This window comes from Simochromis diagramma, unplaced genomic scaffold (genome assembly GCF_900408965.1).
Source record: "Simochromis diagramma unplaced genomic scaffold, fSimDia1.1 OVJJ01000434.1, whole genome shotgun sequence".
NCBI classification, from domain to species: domain Eukaryota; kingdom Metazoa; phylum Chordata; class Actinopteri; order Cichliformes; family Cichlidae; genus Simochromis; species Simochromis diagramma.
In genome coordinates this window covers 257,771-274,623 of record NW_024387090.1, presented here as the reverse complement: position 1 = coordinate 274,623, position 16,853 = coordinate 257,771, and the positions used below count along the sequence as shown (strand labels likewise).

General features: G+C 40.7%; 2 long non-coding RNA genes across 3 annotated transcripts; both read right to left on the bottom strand.

Moving 5' to 3' along the window:
* Positions 1-4,557: 4,557 nt before the first annotated feature.
* On the bottom strand, positions 4,558-6,085 carry LOC120742773. 2 transcript variants are annotated; one of them, XR_005697955.1, is made up of 3 exons: positions 5,892-6,085; positions 5,673-5,817; positions 4,558-5,589 (listed from the first exon to the last, which is right to left on the bottom strand). It is a non-coding gene; the product is annotated as an uncharacterized LOC120742773 (long non-coding RNA). The 2 variants fall into 2 exon arrangements; XR_005697954.1 differs by having other exon boundaries at positions 5,673-6,085.
* A 9,566-nt stretch (positions 6,086-15,651) lies between these two features.
* Positions 15,652-16,625, bottom strand: LOC120742771. Its single transcript, XR_005697953.1, has 3 exons — positions 16,419-16,625; positions 16,258-16,343; positions 15,652-16,183 (listed from the first exon to the last, which is right to left on the bottom strand). It is a non-coding gene; the product is annotated as an uncharacterized LOC120742771 (long non-coding RNA).
* Positions 16,626-16,853: the final 228 nt, after the last annotated feature.

The window sequence follows — 16,853 nt, the reverse complement described above, 5'->3', positions numbered from 1 at the left end:
TTTGTTTCTACAAATACTTTTAGTGTGTGTGTGTGTGTGTGTGTGTGTGTGTGTGTGTGTGTGTGTGTGTTTCTTTTAGCATAACTTACGATCTTTGACCCACTGAGCATTTGGATCAGCACAAAGTGGTCCATATTCTGTGTTGAAACTGGAAATAAAGAGAGAAAATTATACAGATTGAATGTGTTTATGTTTGTGTGTAGGACGACATGTGCTGACTTACATTACAGCCTTCACACAGGGTGGTGTTGCGGCCTGCTGACGATATGTTTCCCCCACCACCTCGGCGCTCTTATTCATGTAGGTGACGTCAACGCAGCACGGTCTCCTCCGGCGACGAGCTGAATCTGAGAAGTTTAAAACTGAATATATATTTACTGCAAACATTATAAAAGTATTAACAAAGTAGCTACTTACACCAGTCTATGTCCTCATTCTAGACACTATATTCTTCAAGAATGCTAAACAGTAAGAGCAGAGGCCTGTATCTGTACCTGTGTCACTTCTTACTGGGCTATATTTCCATGGAGGTTTTTAAGCAGCATCTAATGTTTGTGTTTCCCTTTTACTTGGATGGGTATTAATTTGTACTTGCTGGCCTTCTATACAATTTGCACATAATCTAAGCCCATGTTTGATTTCTGTTTTTTGTATTCAATCTTCACTCTTAGCCTGTTAAACAGCACCGAGGCTACAGCTGAAAGAACAAAAAACGAATGCGCTTCCTGAATCTTCTTACTGCTGACTGTTATGCAGCAGATGTCCAAATCTTTTTTGGAACACAAATGACATTTTACAAAGTGAATTTTAAACAGAGAAAAGCCAGTTGAAAGCTCTTACATGGAGTCTGAAGTTTAATCTTACCGTCTGATCCAGAGATGGCCCCAACCACCATGACTGTGCAGACCAGCAGTAACAGGCTTCTAGAGCTTACCATTTTCAAAAAGCTTGAAGAACAGCGAGTAAATGATTTGTTCCCCTTTGATCTGCCTTCTTCTCCAGAGTGAAGCGTGAAGAAATAGTTAAGGTCTTAAAAGCAGAAGTGATTCCTCCAGTTATTCGGCTCAGCTTTTTCTGTTTCCTCCTCCTCTCTCCTCATACAAATAAATTAAACAGTGATTTAAGAGGAACTTTACAAAATGAGACGATGTTTCATCACACAGTTCTTAGATTGTGGAAGTATGAGGCGTTCCACAGAAGTGGGAAGTCATGACGTGACATATTTCATCAATGCATTTGTTGTAGAATTGTTAAGAAAAAGTTTAGTAAATCAGTTATTTAACGTAATCTAAATTTAATGTAACCTAAAGGACCTCAAGTGTAATATTTTTTATTTAAAATTAATTATGAATAAATTACTTTTTCAAACTGGGAACCTGTTCTTAATTTTTCTGTAGCATTTATCTCACAAAACCTTCTTTGGCAAATATTCTGGACATGCTGCAGTCCTGGCTTTAAGATTTTGTTTTGTAAATAGGAAAATGAATGCAGACATTGTGATGTCAGTCCTTGCTTTCAGGCTCGAGTGTTAGTGTTTTGCATTTTTACCACGTGCAAGCATACGAACTCAAAGATCTTACATTTTATTGGAGATAAAGTATCTGAATTTCAGGAGCGGAACAATGCCTCCAAACATGCTTCTTCTGGTTCTTATCTATATATGTTCCCCCAGTTCTACAATCTGCTCATTCTAATTTACGTGACCCCCTCCTTCACCTGTTCAATTCTTTAACTTTTTCACTTCTATTTAGTACAGAAATCCATCATTGGGGATCTGCCAGGCCCAGGAGCCGCCGCCAGTCCCCTTCAAGTCCTTCCCCAAACCGCAGCTCAATTCATGTCCGTGACATTCACCTTTATCCACTAAAACACTGTCAAACCTAAAATGAGGACGTGGGCCCAGCTGGAGAAAGTCTCTTTTATGCCTTTTTGTCTGTGCAGGTTATTTAGATATGAAAACTAACTTTAAAAAATTGAATATAAAGGGGTAGAAAACTTCGGACATGATTTATGTTAAGAGGATAGTTACTATTTAACAACATTTGCACTTTGCCTGGTTTACAGTGTAAACATTACAGGCCAGAAAGGACAATTTTTTCTTAAAAGGATTATTTTGCAAACTTTCTGTTCTCCCATAAGCATCTGGTGTTTTTAAGAAAAAATTGCAAGAAGAAGGAAGTAAAGATATGTGATGCACCCATATTCCCATCATCCAGATGTTACAGCTGACATCAGCATTTGGTGTCTTGCTGAAGAACGGCTTCAGAAAGCGTCTTTATTTGGTTGGGATAACAAACTATAATTGATTTTTATTAACTTCTTAAGTTATTCTTTCACATTTCACAGGACTGACAGGGTTTTTGGGCACTCAGAATAGTCTCAGAGTTAACTCTGCATTCAGGCCAAATTAGTAGTAGATTATCCTGCAGATATTCTCTTCCAAAGATACTCATCATAACAGACTATTAGTAATTGTGATCAACATACATTTTGGAGAAGTCCTCAAACAAATAAGGAAAGAAAAGTAGTAGTAGAGAACAAGCTGTGATTTTTTTTAACCTTTGTGGGGTTTTATCAGCTGCTCAGCTTGTTAAATAAAACAAAAAAAAAAAATCCTGCTATGTTTATTGTTATAACCACAGGCTTTCAGCTGTTTTGGGATTCAGTCGACTGTGTTTCTTGCCAGCCTTCAGCCCTCAGACTTTAGATGAGTTTAACTTTTACACTTAAAGATTTTGTGTCATCAGGTCTTTTCTATACAATGTTAAGCAAAGCTAGAAACTGGCATAGCTTTTTATTTTATAGTTAATTAATGTAAAGATTCATCATCTAATTCTGACCAATTGTAACTGTCTATTGTCTATTTCACACATATTGACTATATTTTTAAATCATCCTCTAAAAACTCCAGATCGTCTTTAAAACAAATTCCCTCGGGAGAAATAAAATATTATCAGTCAATCAATCAGTCAATAAAATGCAAATGAGGAGACTTCACTCAGGCAAGTCTGCTGGACCAGATGGAGTGAGTCCCCTCGTCCTCAAGACCTGTGCCCCCCAGCTGAGTGGAGTCTTTCATAAACTGTTTATGCTGAGTCTGAGTCTGCAGAGGGTCCCAGTGATGTGGAAGACATCATGCCTCGTCCCTGTACCAAAGACGCCACGTCCCAGTGGCCCCCAGGATTACAGGCCCGTGGCACTGACCTCCCACATCATGAAGACCCTGGAAAGGCTCATCCTGGACCAGCTGCGACCCATTGTAAGACCACATCTGGATCCCCTTCAGTTCGCTTATCAGCCTCGTCTCGGAACTGAGGACGCCATCATCTACCTGCTCAATCGTGTCTACACCCATCTGGACCAGCCGGCGAGCACTGTGAGGGTCATGTTTTTTGACTTTTCCAGTGCTTTCAACACCATCAGGCCGACCCTCCTGGGTGATAAGTTAGCAGCGATGCAGGTGGATGCTTCTCTGGTGTCCTGGATTGTTGATTACCTGACAGGAAGACCACAATATGTACGTCTCCCACAGTGTGTGTCTGACAAGGTGATCAGCAACACAGGGGCACCACAGGGGACTGTCCTCTCCCCCTTCCTCTTCACCCTCTACACCACAGACTTCAGCCACTGCACGGAGACCTGCCATCTTCAGAAGTTTTCTGATGACTCTGCGGTGGTTGGATGCATCAGCAGGGATGATGAGACAGAGTACCGGGCTGTGGTCGACTCCTTTGTCACGTGGTGTGAGCAGAATCATCTGCAGCTCAACGTGGCAAAGACCAAGGAACTGATCGTGGACTTCAGGAAGACCAGGAAACACTTGACCCCTGTTTCAATCCAGGGGGTCAGTGTTGACATCGTGGAGGACTATAAATACCTTGGAGTACACATTGACAATAAACTGGACTGGGCTAAAAACACCACAGCACTTTACAGGAAGGGCCAGAGTCGTCTCTATTTTTTGAGGCGACTGAGGTCCTTCAACATCTGCCAGAAAATGCTGAGGATTTTCTATGAGTCTGTTGTGGCCAGTGCGATCCTATATGCTGTTGCATGCTGGGGGAGCAGGCTGAGGGTCGCAGATGCCAACAGACTTAATAAACTAATCCGTAAGGCCAGTAATGTTGTGGGGATGGAGCTTGACACCCTCAAGGTGGTGTCGGAGAGGCGGATGCTGTCCAAGATAAAGACAATGTTGGATAACACCTCCCACCCACTCCATGACATGCTGGTCAGTCACAGGAGCACGTTCAGTGAGAGACTGAGATTACCGAAAAGCACCACTGAACGACACAGGAAATCATTCCTGCCTGTGGCCATCTCCCTGTACAACGCATCCACTTAACACACTGTTTGCTGCTACAACTACACATGTTTCTTTTCCAGCTATTTATTTATGAGTGACGTATGTATGTGTATATATGTATATATTGTACTATTCTTAGTTAGTGTATTGTCTGTCTTGTCTTAATGTTGGTTTAAAATGGAGCACTGTAACAAAAAATAATTTCCCCCAGGGATTAATAAAGTATTCTGATTCTGATTCTGATTCTGAAATGAGTAACATCTGAACTTTATTTGTAACATATAACTACTTCTGTGGATGCAGCATCTTGTTCCCAGTTTCCTCCTGATGGCTGAAGAGAATCTTGCCGTCTATCCTCATTGTAAAGATAAGCAAGCCGAACATGGATCACTTACTTCAGCCGATCCACCTGCCTTCTCACCCTCCAACAGTAACACTGCCCTGGACTGTCAGCTTGTGCCCTGTTCCTCCCCTTTGCAACACTTCCCCTATGGATGTTCAAAGTAAGCTCAAACTCACCTGTCAATTCTCTCTCACCATTATCAGCAGTCACTTTGGATTTGGATCTAAAACTTGTCTCCTTTTCATGAAACTTCTTTTATCCTGGACCTGGAAGAACCCTTGACCCCAAGCAAGCTCATGCCAAGAGAAGGAGAAGGTTTTAGAGATGTTAAAAGTTTGCCTATACTTTCACATTTTAAAACACTAAACACAGTTACTCCTGCTACAGAACCTGCTGCCTTCTGGTGGTGTCTAATAATCCCTAGATTTAGAGTTCATTCCCTGTCCTCTCTAACTTTTCTAGATCTTTATCAGTAATCATGCCAAATAAAGTTAGTTTTCTCTGTTTTAATTTTTTTTAAATCTCTTCAAGAAGAAAAAACTGAAGCATTTACTGAAGTGTTAGTAAACCTGAAACTCTGCACTGACTCCAGAAAGATGAAAATCTTTTAAAGTTAGCAGTGCACCAACACCATCCTCACAGTACACATCTTCAGTCTGTGGTAGCAACAGAGCAGTCATGGAGGTGGGTCAGTGTTGAGCAAATATTTGCTGCCATCAAGTGGAGAAAAGAAAAAATCAACCTCAAATCAACTTAAAGTCTTTGTCTCTGAACACCCAACAATACAGTGGCCAAAGTGGAGAATTGCATGCGGGCCCCTGTTTCACTGCAAGACTGTCAGTGTCATGCGCCGCGGCGCACGTGCACAAAAGGGTCCAAACGCAGACTCAAGCGCTAGCAGAAAATGACGTGAGGAAGCCGGAATCGGGACCGTGGGAGGCTGCAACAGAAAGGGGAGAAGATTACTAGGGAGCCGGGAAGCGGGAGAAACACATCAAAACTGAGTCAGACTAGTTGGCTTACGATTAGAGCGGGACCGTGGGAGCTCGGGAGGGAACTCCGTGAGAAGGAAATCCGTGGAGGTAGTGAATGGGCCAGATGATGCACCGGGTGATCCAATTGAGCAGGAGGAAAGGCAGGTGGCAGACGCTGAACGCCGGATCGAAACCTAGACACAAGTAGGCAGATTTAACGCAGCTCCAACAAGATATTAATGCAACGCCTTCGCGGGAGTCTAGTTACCACAGAGAGGTGATTAACGGACTGGCGTGGAGCATCCGTCAGCGCCGGGTTAAGTAGCTCTTCAGGTAATCACCTGTACCATCTTCATGTGAACACATTCAAGAACATCACAGATGAAAGAAACATTAAAAACTTCCACACTACATAAAGCAAGAAAAATAGTTTTTCTTTCAGATGGTTTCAGAAAAAACAGAAACTTCGGCTTCTGCTTCTGCTTCGCCTGGTCCGGCTTCAGCCCCTGCTTCGCTGTCGCCTGGTCCAGCCTCAGCCCCTGCTTCGCCACTGCCTGGTCCGGCTCCGTCGCCTGTGGCTGCCACGCCACCGCCTGGTCCTGCCTCGTCTGGTCCTGCCTCGACTGGTCCTGTGCCCACCGGGCCTCGGCCAGTACGCCTGACACTGGAGAGCCGCCGTTGCCTTCCGCACGGCTGGCCTCCTGACCGGCTCTGTCACCTGTGGCGCCCGCCTGGTCGGCCCCCCGACCGTGTGACCCTTGAACTCTTGTGCCCACGGGCTCGGGGGCGGCCTCCTGAACTGCACCGCCGCTGCCTCCCGCATGGCCGGCCTCCTGATGGGGGATGGCGTGGCCTGTTGGGTTGCCAACCCCCGGGTCGGCCGCCTGAACTCATGAACTGTGGGCTGGTGTGTTATGTCATCTCCCCTGTACTAAGTTTCCCTGGGTCGTGAGTCATGTCTGCGTGGTTATGTTTAGTTCTTGTCATGTCTAATTTCCATGTTTCCTGTTTTACTTTGTAAATCTGTATTCATGTCAGTGTATTCAGTTTCACTCCTCCTGTCCTGTCGTTAGGTTCATGTGTGTCAGCTGTGATCCCATGTGTGGCCGCTTCCCCTGATCATCCCTCATGTGTATTTAGTCTCTGTGTTTCATGTAGTCTGCGTCGCGTCGTCTGTGTTCCTACCCTCCATGTCCTCACGGTCAGTCTGTACAACATTGTCATGGTTTTTTTGAGTCTCCTTAGTTTATCAGTACCTGTTTCCCAGTTTAGTTTAGGTTCAGTTTAGTCGATGTTTCTGCTTTGTGTTGAGACCTGTCATCAGCCACAATAAAGGCTCGCTTTCAGTTGAAGTTTACTCCGGTCCACTCTCTTGTGTTTGCATCTGGGTCCACCACACACACCCCCGCACGGTCTGTCCCCTCAGATCGTGACAGAAACTCTAATGTATGCCTGGTAGAATGCCCTGCATGGATTACAGCTTAGTTTGTAACTGTGTGCTTGGTGTGGCTGAAAAAATTGCTCATCAACTTTACTGTTGCGGCGAGGACCTGCAGACGGCGAGGCATTGTAACACTTTCCAATTAATGTGTTCTTGAGGAGGAAAAGTGGCTTCACTGGTGCTTTGCTAACACTGTCAATAAAGTCTTGATGTGTAAGGTGATATGGTGTGTTAGGGAGAAATTGTGTCACTGCAGTCCGGGAGTTCACATCGTACTGCTGCTCTGTCCTGTGATGTCTGAAGTTTATCTGGCTTAGACGTTTAGGTTCAAGGTTCTTTGCTGTCCCTGCATTCCACCTGCGCTGCTCGTCTGTACACGCAAGCCCTGTCTTTCCACTGATCGCAGCATTTTGCACCTGTAACAAACAATAGTTTTCTCTCACTGTCAGTACTCAAGATTTAACATAATGAGGAAGTTTACACTAACAAAAGCAGTACACGGTCGGTGTCCTGCATGTTATAGATATGACCCTGGGTCAATACACCTGAATCCTATCCAAAACAGATATAAACACTGGCAAAGTCACCCATATTATCCATTTCACATTAATAGTTACTTTTTGATGCAGAAATATACACCCACAGTCTAAGTTTTTTCAAAGTAGTGTGTGTGTACAAATATACATATATATAAACAAACATGTATTATACTACTCTGTGTCACTTCTTATAACTATAGTTGTTCTTGTCTTGTAAATTTGACCTTAATGTGCAGTCTTTTATTTTTTTTATATTTTATCTTCATGTGATTGTACAGCATACAGCCCACACAAAGTTAACGAGTGGCTTTCACATGTAAACAGTGCTCCACGTAATACTTGGCTAGATGGCAGTAGCGTGACTCCTTAATCACAGCCTTTGACCAGTCCAGTGTTTCTGTTTCAGTGATTTAAACATTGTAATATCCAGATAAGTGATATACCTTCCACAGAATAGCAGCCGCATGACTACGTGATCTCCCTAATCCGGCGATACAGGAACAGCCGACTGTCTCCACTACTCCACTTTCTCTTAGCATTACCCATGCTAAGTGTTTCGCTTGATTAATGCTTTGGCTCGGCTCTACATCTGCTTTAAGAAAAATAAAGTCGCCTTGTTTGTTGAGCAGTACTTGATCAATTTTGTTGCTGTGCAGGTAATTATACACCTCGGTGCTCTTGTAAATATGTAATTCCTCGCCATCAACGCCTTCGGAAAATACAAGGTAATTAATAATGTCGATGTAGCTAACATCGGGCAATAGTTTCATGTCATCTATCCACTCTGTGAGAAGTGACGGGTGAGGCACTGCAACTGAACTGTGCTCGCTGCTTTTTAAAACATCTCTACTGTGTATCCACCTTCGATGTGTTGCCATTTACTCCAGGTAAAAGAAACTGCAGTGAGAGAAATCTTTATCAACAGTGAAGGTGTAACCCCGCAACTGTCAACAACAGCGCAAGCAGAAGTAAAAAAACGGCTTCCGCTATGAATCGGGGTAATGGCGCGAACTCAGAAATACTTTTTTTTTTTTTATTGATAGAAATTTTCATATACAAAACAAGTCAAGGAAACAGACCAGAATTGTAACAATTTACATTATAAAGATGGTGAAAGCAAGTCATTATAACTTTACAGGGAGAAAATAAAAGTTTCTAGGGTAAAGTAATAAGGAACATAGACCTTTTCACACAGGCAGGAAAATTAGAATAGCAAGTATTTTGTGATTTTACAGTATAGTACAGCAGTTTTTTATTCATATTTGAAATAAGCTTAAGTGACTTAAAATATTGACAAAAGTAATTCAAGAAGACGGTAAACATAGGAGAGGCATTCTTCCACTTACATACATGAATAAAAAAACTTACATAGCACTATTACAAAATTGACAACATCTGAGATTTCAGAATCCAGATTGTCCATAAAGTAAAGAACATCCTTAGATGTGAAGGAAGGTATATTGGAAATTCTGAGTGAAACAAGTGAAAAATAGATGCTCTAGTGTTTCTTGATCGGAAGAACAGAAAGCACAAGAGTCGTCCTCAAAATTAAACCTTTTATGCAGGAATTCTCCAACTGGATAAATGCCGGATATGATTCTGAAGTGTGTTTCTTTCATTTTAGACGCAAGTGGGTATTTTAGGTAAAAAGAAAATGACTTTTCTTTCAACATGCTATCAAGGTCATGTCTGACATTGACAGTAGTTGCAGAATACTATTTGCTTAAAGGTATTAGAGATAAACTTATTATTAAATTGTTTGTCATTTATTGAGGTATTACCTATCGTCAGTGAAGGTAAGCATGTTCTTATTAGTGAATACTTTAAAGTATTTACGATAAGATTTAACAACGGTGTGGGTATCGCTTTACAAACCTTATTATAATTATTAAATAAAATGTTTATTTTATACTTATCAATAAATTCTTCATAAGATAGCAAGTTTCCGTTTTTATCAAGCAGATCAACAACAAAACATACACCGCTGTCATACCAGTCTGATTTAAATAAGGACTTCTTATTGATGACTATAACCCTATTATTCGATTAGGTTGAGGGTGCAGGAGAAATCCATTATTATTTGGTTAAAATGAGAAGAGTTATATTTAGTTGGAAATCTATCCAGTTTTTCATCTGGTGCCATATTAAAGTCACCTGCAACAACAACAACTTTTTCTATTGAATAAATGATCTTCCATTCTTCTATCATTTTTTTTCAAATCAGAAATTAATTTCCGGTTTTCAGCTCTATTGTTGAACCCATAAAAATTTACTAAAATGTACTTAGTATCATCCGACTCTATGTTAACCATTAACCAATGACCTTCCTTATCACCTTTATGATCAATAACTCTTCCATTAAAACGATGTAGAAAAATATCCACTCCTGCTGAATGAGAGTTACCATGAGATAAATAAATATCATCGCTTCCCCACTGCTTTCTCCAAAATATATGATCATCTTTACTGCTGTGTGTCTCTTGAAATAAAAAACAATTAGTGTTAGGCTGTTCCTTACAAAAAAGAAAAAACACTTTACGCTTTATGTTATTTCTTAAACCTCGAACATTTAAAGAAAATATTGAAAGAACCATTGAATATAGCTTGAGAGAGCTTTAATAACTAGAGTAGAGCAATGGAACGTTTTACCTCCTATTAACTAATAAATGCAGTCAAAGTTAAGGACCATTGAGCAAGTTACCGGCTTAAATTTAGTTGAACAGTTATACCTTCTTATCTAGGTCATTATAAAGTTCTTTCATTCTTTGATTTGACGACCATCGATGACAGCATATCCGCTTCCTCCACTCTCGGCCACAGACGTTTGCGGGCTTCTCTGTCTTCCTTACAAAAGTCTTCTCTAAACCGAATCTTCATCTCCTTGCAGAACTTCGCCTCCTTGGACATCTTCCACACTAGGTCTCGAACAGTTCTCATTGCAAACTTTTGATACAATTGAACATCAATTTATTTTCCACTCTTTGAAAAAAATTTGGCTTTGGATAATTTTTCTGTAAAGCTTCAAAACCTTGTACACGAATGGCAATAGCTCAGTTAAAATGATTAAGACTCCACCCCAAGATTTGTCCTGTTTTACAAGGAATCACCATAGCTGATAAGGAGCTCATCATCAGCCAGCTAGCTGATGACACCACTCTTCTTGAAGAATGCAAATCAAATCCGTCCAGCCCTTAGTGTTACTAGTGATTTCTCTGAGGCATCTGGTTTATGTCTAAATCTAAAAAAATGTGAATTACTAGCAATTAAAGACTGCACTGCAAATGCTCTCTGTAACATTTCTGTTAAACAAGAAGTCACATACCCAGGACTGTTAATATCCAAAGACCAAAAGTCAAGATGCTCGTCAAACTTTAAAAAAAAAAAAAAAAAGGTACGTTCTAAATGAAACTCCAGACGTCACTAATCACGTGACTCTGGCCAAACGAATCAAGCCTCGACACAGTGCTTCTGAAGCAGTTAATCTTTCTGACACACGCAGCGGAGCGTCAGCTTCAAGCGGACCATCGCTACCTCTCACATCTAAAGGTAAGTGTCAAGGTAACTTTGAACTGAGTTCAGTCAATCTTGAGTTTTTCGAAGTTTTCTGAATGAAGTTTTCTGTTGCTCTCTGCGAGAGGAGACCGTTAAAGGCGAGGCTCTCCAGAGTGTAGCAAAACAGGAAACCACAGCTGTGTGTGTGTGTAAGTGTGCAAACGAATAGATTAGAAGTGCAAGTGAGCCACGAGTAAAGAAAGGTTAAGTTTCGTGAGTTGTTTTTCTCACCACTGATCACGCGCTCAACACTCTACACATACTTGCATCACACGCGCTCTCAAGCATCAGTATCCGGTCGTTCAGTGATGATGCGATGAATCCTACTTCCGGGCCTAAACGCTCCCGTGTTCAATATGCCGCAATGCTGTGTTCCTCGTTGTTTTAACCAATCTGGCTCAAAACAACAGTCTAATCTGTCATTTTACTGGTTTCCTTGTGAAAAGAGAGAGAAGAGGAAGTGGCTGAAGTTGATAAGGTATGTTACAACTCGTAAGTGAATGAATAAATTTGTAAGATAAGAGCAAGTGGACTCTTACTTTAGTTAGCTAATATAGCTAGTGATGAACAATTAAAACCCGCTACTAAAAGACAAACTGGCTTTTACGAGTAATTTTACTTATATAGACAATGGATTTTATTGTGTTTTTTTTACTACAAAGACGTTGTTGCATTTTTGAAGTCTTTTTTTATTTCTCCAAGCAAAGATTGAGAGCTAAGGGTCACTTCGCTATATATATGAACCTTAGTTAGCTTTTGACGCTCAGAGGAATAAAAATTACGTCCAAAAAGTGATGTCTATGTAAGAAAATACATTACAATCCCCAGCCTATGTGCCAGTTAATTACCAAAATAAAGACATAACCAACAAATAGCTAGCAAAGGTTGCCAGTACTTATCTTTCTGGTAAGCTTAAAAGCAAATTAGTACAACGATGTGTAAGATTTGAATAATTCTGGTCACTGTCTGTGACCAGTCATCCAGGTCATCGTAGTCCAAGGAGCTTGGAAAGAAAAGCATCTGGACTTCTTTAAGTTTCTTGAAGCTTCTCTCATCTGGATGAAAGAAGCTTCTCTCTATTATTTATCTCTATTTTTTTCTATTAATCATAACTAATGGAGGGCTACCGTATGATCTGAAATTTCTCTCTGCCTTTTTAAACACTTCCACAGACGTGAAAACTTCACCCCAAACTGCAACTCAAGAGTCTGCAGTTGGCACTTCCCTCAAGGAAAAGCTGCGGGGCCAACAAGATTTGCATGGAACGACAGGAAGTCTTTTCAGTTCCCAGATGACCACAACCCTGTTAGAAAAAAGAAGAAAAAAGAGCAGGTCCCAGCTATTGGTGAAAATCAGAGTGAAAGATCAGATGAGCTACATCATTCCAACAATGCAGATACACAGACAGCTACTGCAAGTTCCACAAGCTCTTCCAAAAGTCTTCTGGTGCTAGAGATTCAGAATGACATACTAAGAATAGAGAATGAAAAACGTAAAAAACAAGTAGAGAAGCAGAAGCAGACTTTCTCATTCAGTAAAATATCTGACAATCCTGAAAGGGTCCAGTACTATACTGGATTGCCTGATGCTGCTTCTGTCCTGTTTTTAGAAGCGCTTCTTTCCAGATTTGATCTTAAATATCATTCTGATTGTCCAAATGATGCCCCTAATTGACCAGTTATTTCTAACCCTGATGAAGCTCAAACTTAATTTTGGTCATGCAGACCTTTCAACAAGGTTTAACTGCAGCAGAGCCACAGTAACTAATATTTTTACAACAATTGTTAGTGCACTGTATGACATTTTGTATGTTGGCATGCTGGAAAACAACATTCCCTCGAGAGCCAAGAATCAAACATCGCTGCCAGATTGCTTCCAACCATTTCCTAACTGCAGGATTGTGCTTGACTGCACGGAAGTTTCTGTTTCTAACACAGAGAGACTTGACACACAAAATCATTTGTACAGCCAGTACAAAGGACGGACCACACTAAAGGCTCTAATTGGTGTGGCTCCTAATGGTGTAATAACCTTTGTAAGCAACTTGTACGGTGGAAGTGCCTCAGATAAGGCCATAACAGCTGACTGTGGAGTACTGCAACATCTACAACCAGGTGACATGGTCATTGCAGATAAGGGCTTCACAATTCGGGACATCCTACCAGAAGGGGTCTCACTGAACATTCCGTCCTTCCTCACCAACGGACAATTCACACAGGAGGAAGTGAACAACAACAGGAAGATTTCCTGTACAAGAATACATGTAGAGCGTTCCATTCAAAGACTGAAACTTTTCTCAATTTTGCATCACATCCCACATCAGTTAAAAAAAAATATTAATAAGATCTTGAAAGTATGTGTGTGTGTTACAAATTTAGAAACACCTATTCTCCGTGAAATTGAATAAATTATACCTGTGAGAGTTCAGAGGTAAAAGAACATTGTGTCATTTTCTAACTACTTGTGGACCAGAAAATACAACTGTTGAATAAGTTTACTTTTATTATTTATAACTCCTAAGTGTTCTGGATTGTTTTATGTGTATACTCAGGATGTTACATCATAAAAACAACTTAGTTGCATAGTTTCAAATTGAGAATGGTCTCATTTGTGATTCGTAAAATGTTTTACTCTGTTTTTATCAATCGCTTGTTACATTTTTCATTCCATTCCAGCTTCCTGATTACTGCCTAGTTTTCTTGCTAAACGTTTTCAATTAAAATCAAGAATTCCAGATACATGTGTTACTCTTTATTTTCAGGAACAGTTCGTCCAAAACATTATTGTTTCAAATCAAAAATTAATATAATTTAAGAATTTATCTGAATATATTTACAAAGTTACAATGACAAAAAAAATGTACAATTTACAAATATTTACAAACAGTTTTAAAATTAACTATAAACATTTGGACTGATAAATTACTCATGCTGATATGAATTCAAAGCTGCGATAAAATATGGGGCAAAATAACTTCCCGGGAGAACGTTTCCAAAGATTCAATGTTAACAGCCCAAGTTTGTTCTCTATCCACATGCAAGATGAAAAAGTCACATGGAGTCCAAACAATAAAGTGACAGCTTTTCGCCCCTGTGAGATAGAGGTTGCCCTGGATCTGATGCCAGTAGTTGTGATTCTTTTTTAATACCAGGGAACCACTTGCCTCATCCAGCTGTAGGAAAAAGTCCTTACTTTCTGCAGCCTCCAATACAGTTTTGGTTCTGACTGACCATGGGCATTTCACCTCAATGATGCACTCATTAGAGACAGTCCCATCAGGAGAACCACCAAGCAGGCTACTGTTAGATAAAAACAGTCCCCTCTCCTTGATAGCTGCACCAGTACAGTCAGTGTACAGCTCCTTGGCCTTTGGCTCATGAAGGATCCCCCAATCACATGCCTTTGGGGATGAAAATACAACTTAGTCATAAAGGAATTCTGACCACAGAATAGACAAAGTCAGGTACAGAGTATATAAAATACATTTAAAAAATAAAGTGGGGACAGTGGAGGCAAACAGTCTGATGTATGTAGTTTACAAGAGTTTACATACATGTACAATTTATACCACATGTTAAAGTAAATATCAAAGTACCTGGGAGCATTCAGGACTCAAAATCCACCCCATCCCAGTAAAATGCTGAAATTTCGATAGGGATGCCACTGCCCATTCCTTGTCCTCCTGGGTGACAGGTCTTTCGATTCCAGCTGAAAAATAAAATAAAAAAATGCTTTTAGTAATCTAAATAAATAATAATTTTAGCATATAAAACACAATGCTTTTTAAAAAGTTAAGAAAATAATTATTATAATTATAATTCATTCAAAGAGCAAATTTTAAATAAATAACTGACCTTGTGTTGTTGATGGTGTCATCACAGACACTCTCTTGGCAGTAATTTCTGCTCCTTTGGATGATTTTACCCTCTTCCACACACATTCTACGTCAGTGCAAGAAACATTCTTCTCCACCCAAATCAACAATGCCGCCATATGATGGCACTTATCATTGCCAATCGGGCGCTCACAGGAGCTGAACCTGACTGACTGACCCTCAACATGCACCTACATTGAAAGAAAGTTAATGCTTATGTGACCAAGTGGTCGGCGGGGTTATGAACAAAATAATAAACTTGACAACGCCACCTAGGGGAATTGCACCCCCAGGAAATATATTTAAGAAAAATAGATCAAAGGAATAAAAGAAGACCGCACAGATTCAAGGATGCACACTGAGGCAGGTTGGCTTCCAATATTAAAACAGTTTTATTTATAGAAATAAATAAAATAAAATATTATAAATAATATTTTATAAATAAAATATTAAAAGTCAAGATGTAGCATCATTATTGACAGTGTCCTACAGTAAAAATAAAACAATCGTGGAACTTGGACTTACCAGCAGCCGTGGAACCAAAAGAAAATCACACAAAAAGAATCACTGCAGCCCACCCAGTGCTGTACAAAAGAAAGTGTGAAAACGACCCTGAGGTCCCAGGGCCACTGGCTCGTCCTCCGTTCACTGAAATAAAACACAGAAAAATATGTTAAAAGGATAAAAGGACACTGAGCGTCAGGCTCGCTACAGATCATAAAAAAAAAACTAAAACACACTTTAATAACTTTAATAAAATAAATCACACACACGCACACACAGGAAAGGCTTATACCCCACGGGTCAAACTACCACTCGTGCTGGTAATAATTATTCTCAGGCGTAGGCCGGTCTGGCTCCCCACCGGCTGAGACCGGCAACCCAGGCGATTTAGAGTCCCAGCACGACACTCGGGCAGAGAGTCACTTCAGCCCGATCACAGAAGCGTGGGTACGAGCAACAGTCCAAAATAAAATAGAACACCAGGCGAACCAAAGAAAAGGTAAGCCTACTTAATAAAAACAAGATAAGACAAGGCAAGACAGCAGACTCCACCAAGGAGGAGTTCACAACAGCGGCTGAGAAGGCAGTTCACTCTTTTCCAATTTAGGTTGGGCGATTTGCCATGGAGAGGTGAGTACAGCAGTGAAACCCTGAAACAACAGATAAATTCAACCTTAAACTCTTATAGTTATGAATGCTAATAAAAGTAGTTCTAACGGCTTACCCCAGGACCGGAGGCACTATATTCTCATTGGTGGGGATAACACGAACACCTCCCTCCGCAATGGCAGAATAAAACAGACTGCTGCGCTACAACAGGCTGAAAAAGTATATTAACACAAATTCCAGTATTCGGAGGGAATCTGAGGTTAAGCGAGAGCATACCTGTAGCTGTCATATAATCGGCTCTTGCTGATCAGTCCGTCGCAGTACGCCAGCATTTACTGCTGTATCGCACCAGAAGCTCGGGAGGAATGATCCAACAAAAAAACTGCTTCCCTTTATACAGGTAAAAACCACCCTGTAATCAATATGCAGGTGGGTTCCTAATTAACCCAATCACATGATACAAGGAGCGAGTGCAGCGGAAAGAGAGCGAGGGTGGTCGAGCGAGCGAGAGAGAGAGAAAAAGGGCGAGTAGCCCATCCGGCTACACTTACCCTAAACATTTTAACAAACACTTGCAGCGCTGCTCTGTGTACTGGTACTAGGTTAACTAGGCTAATATAACTGGTACTAGGCTAACATTGCCAACTCTCCAAAACCTCCATGTTATGTAGATTTTCATCTTTGTTTACCTCCACTGTTATAGCATTGCTG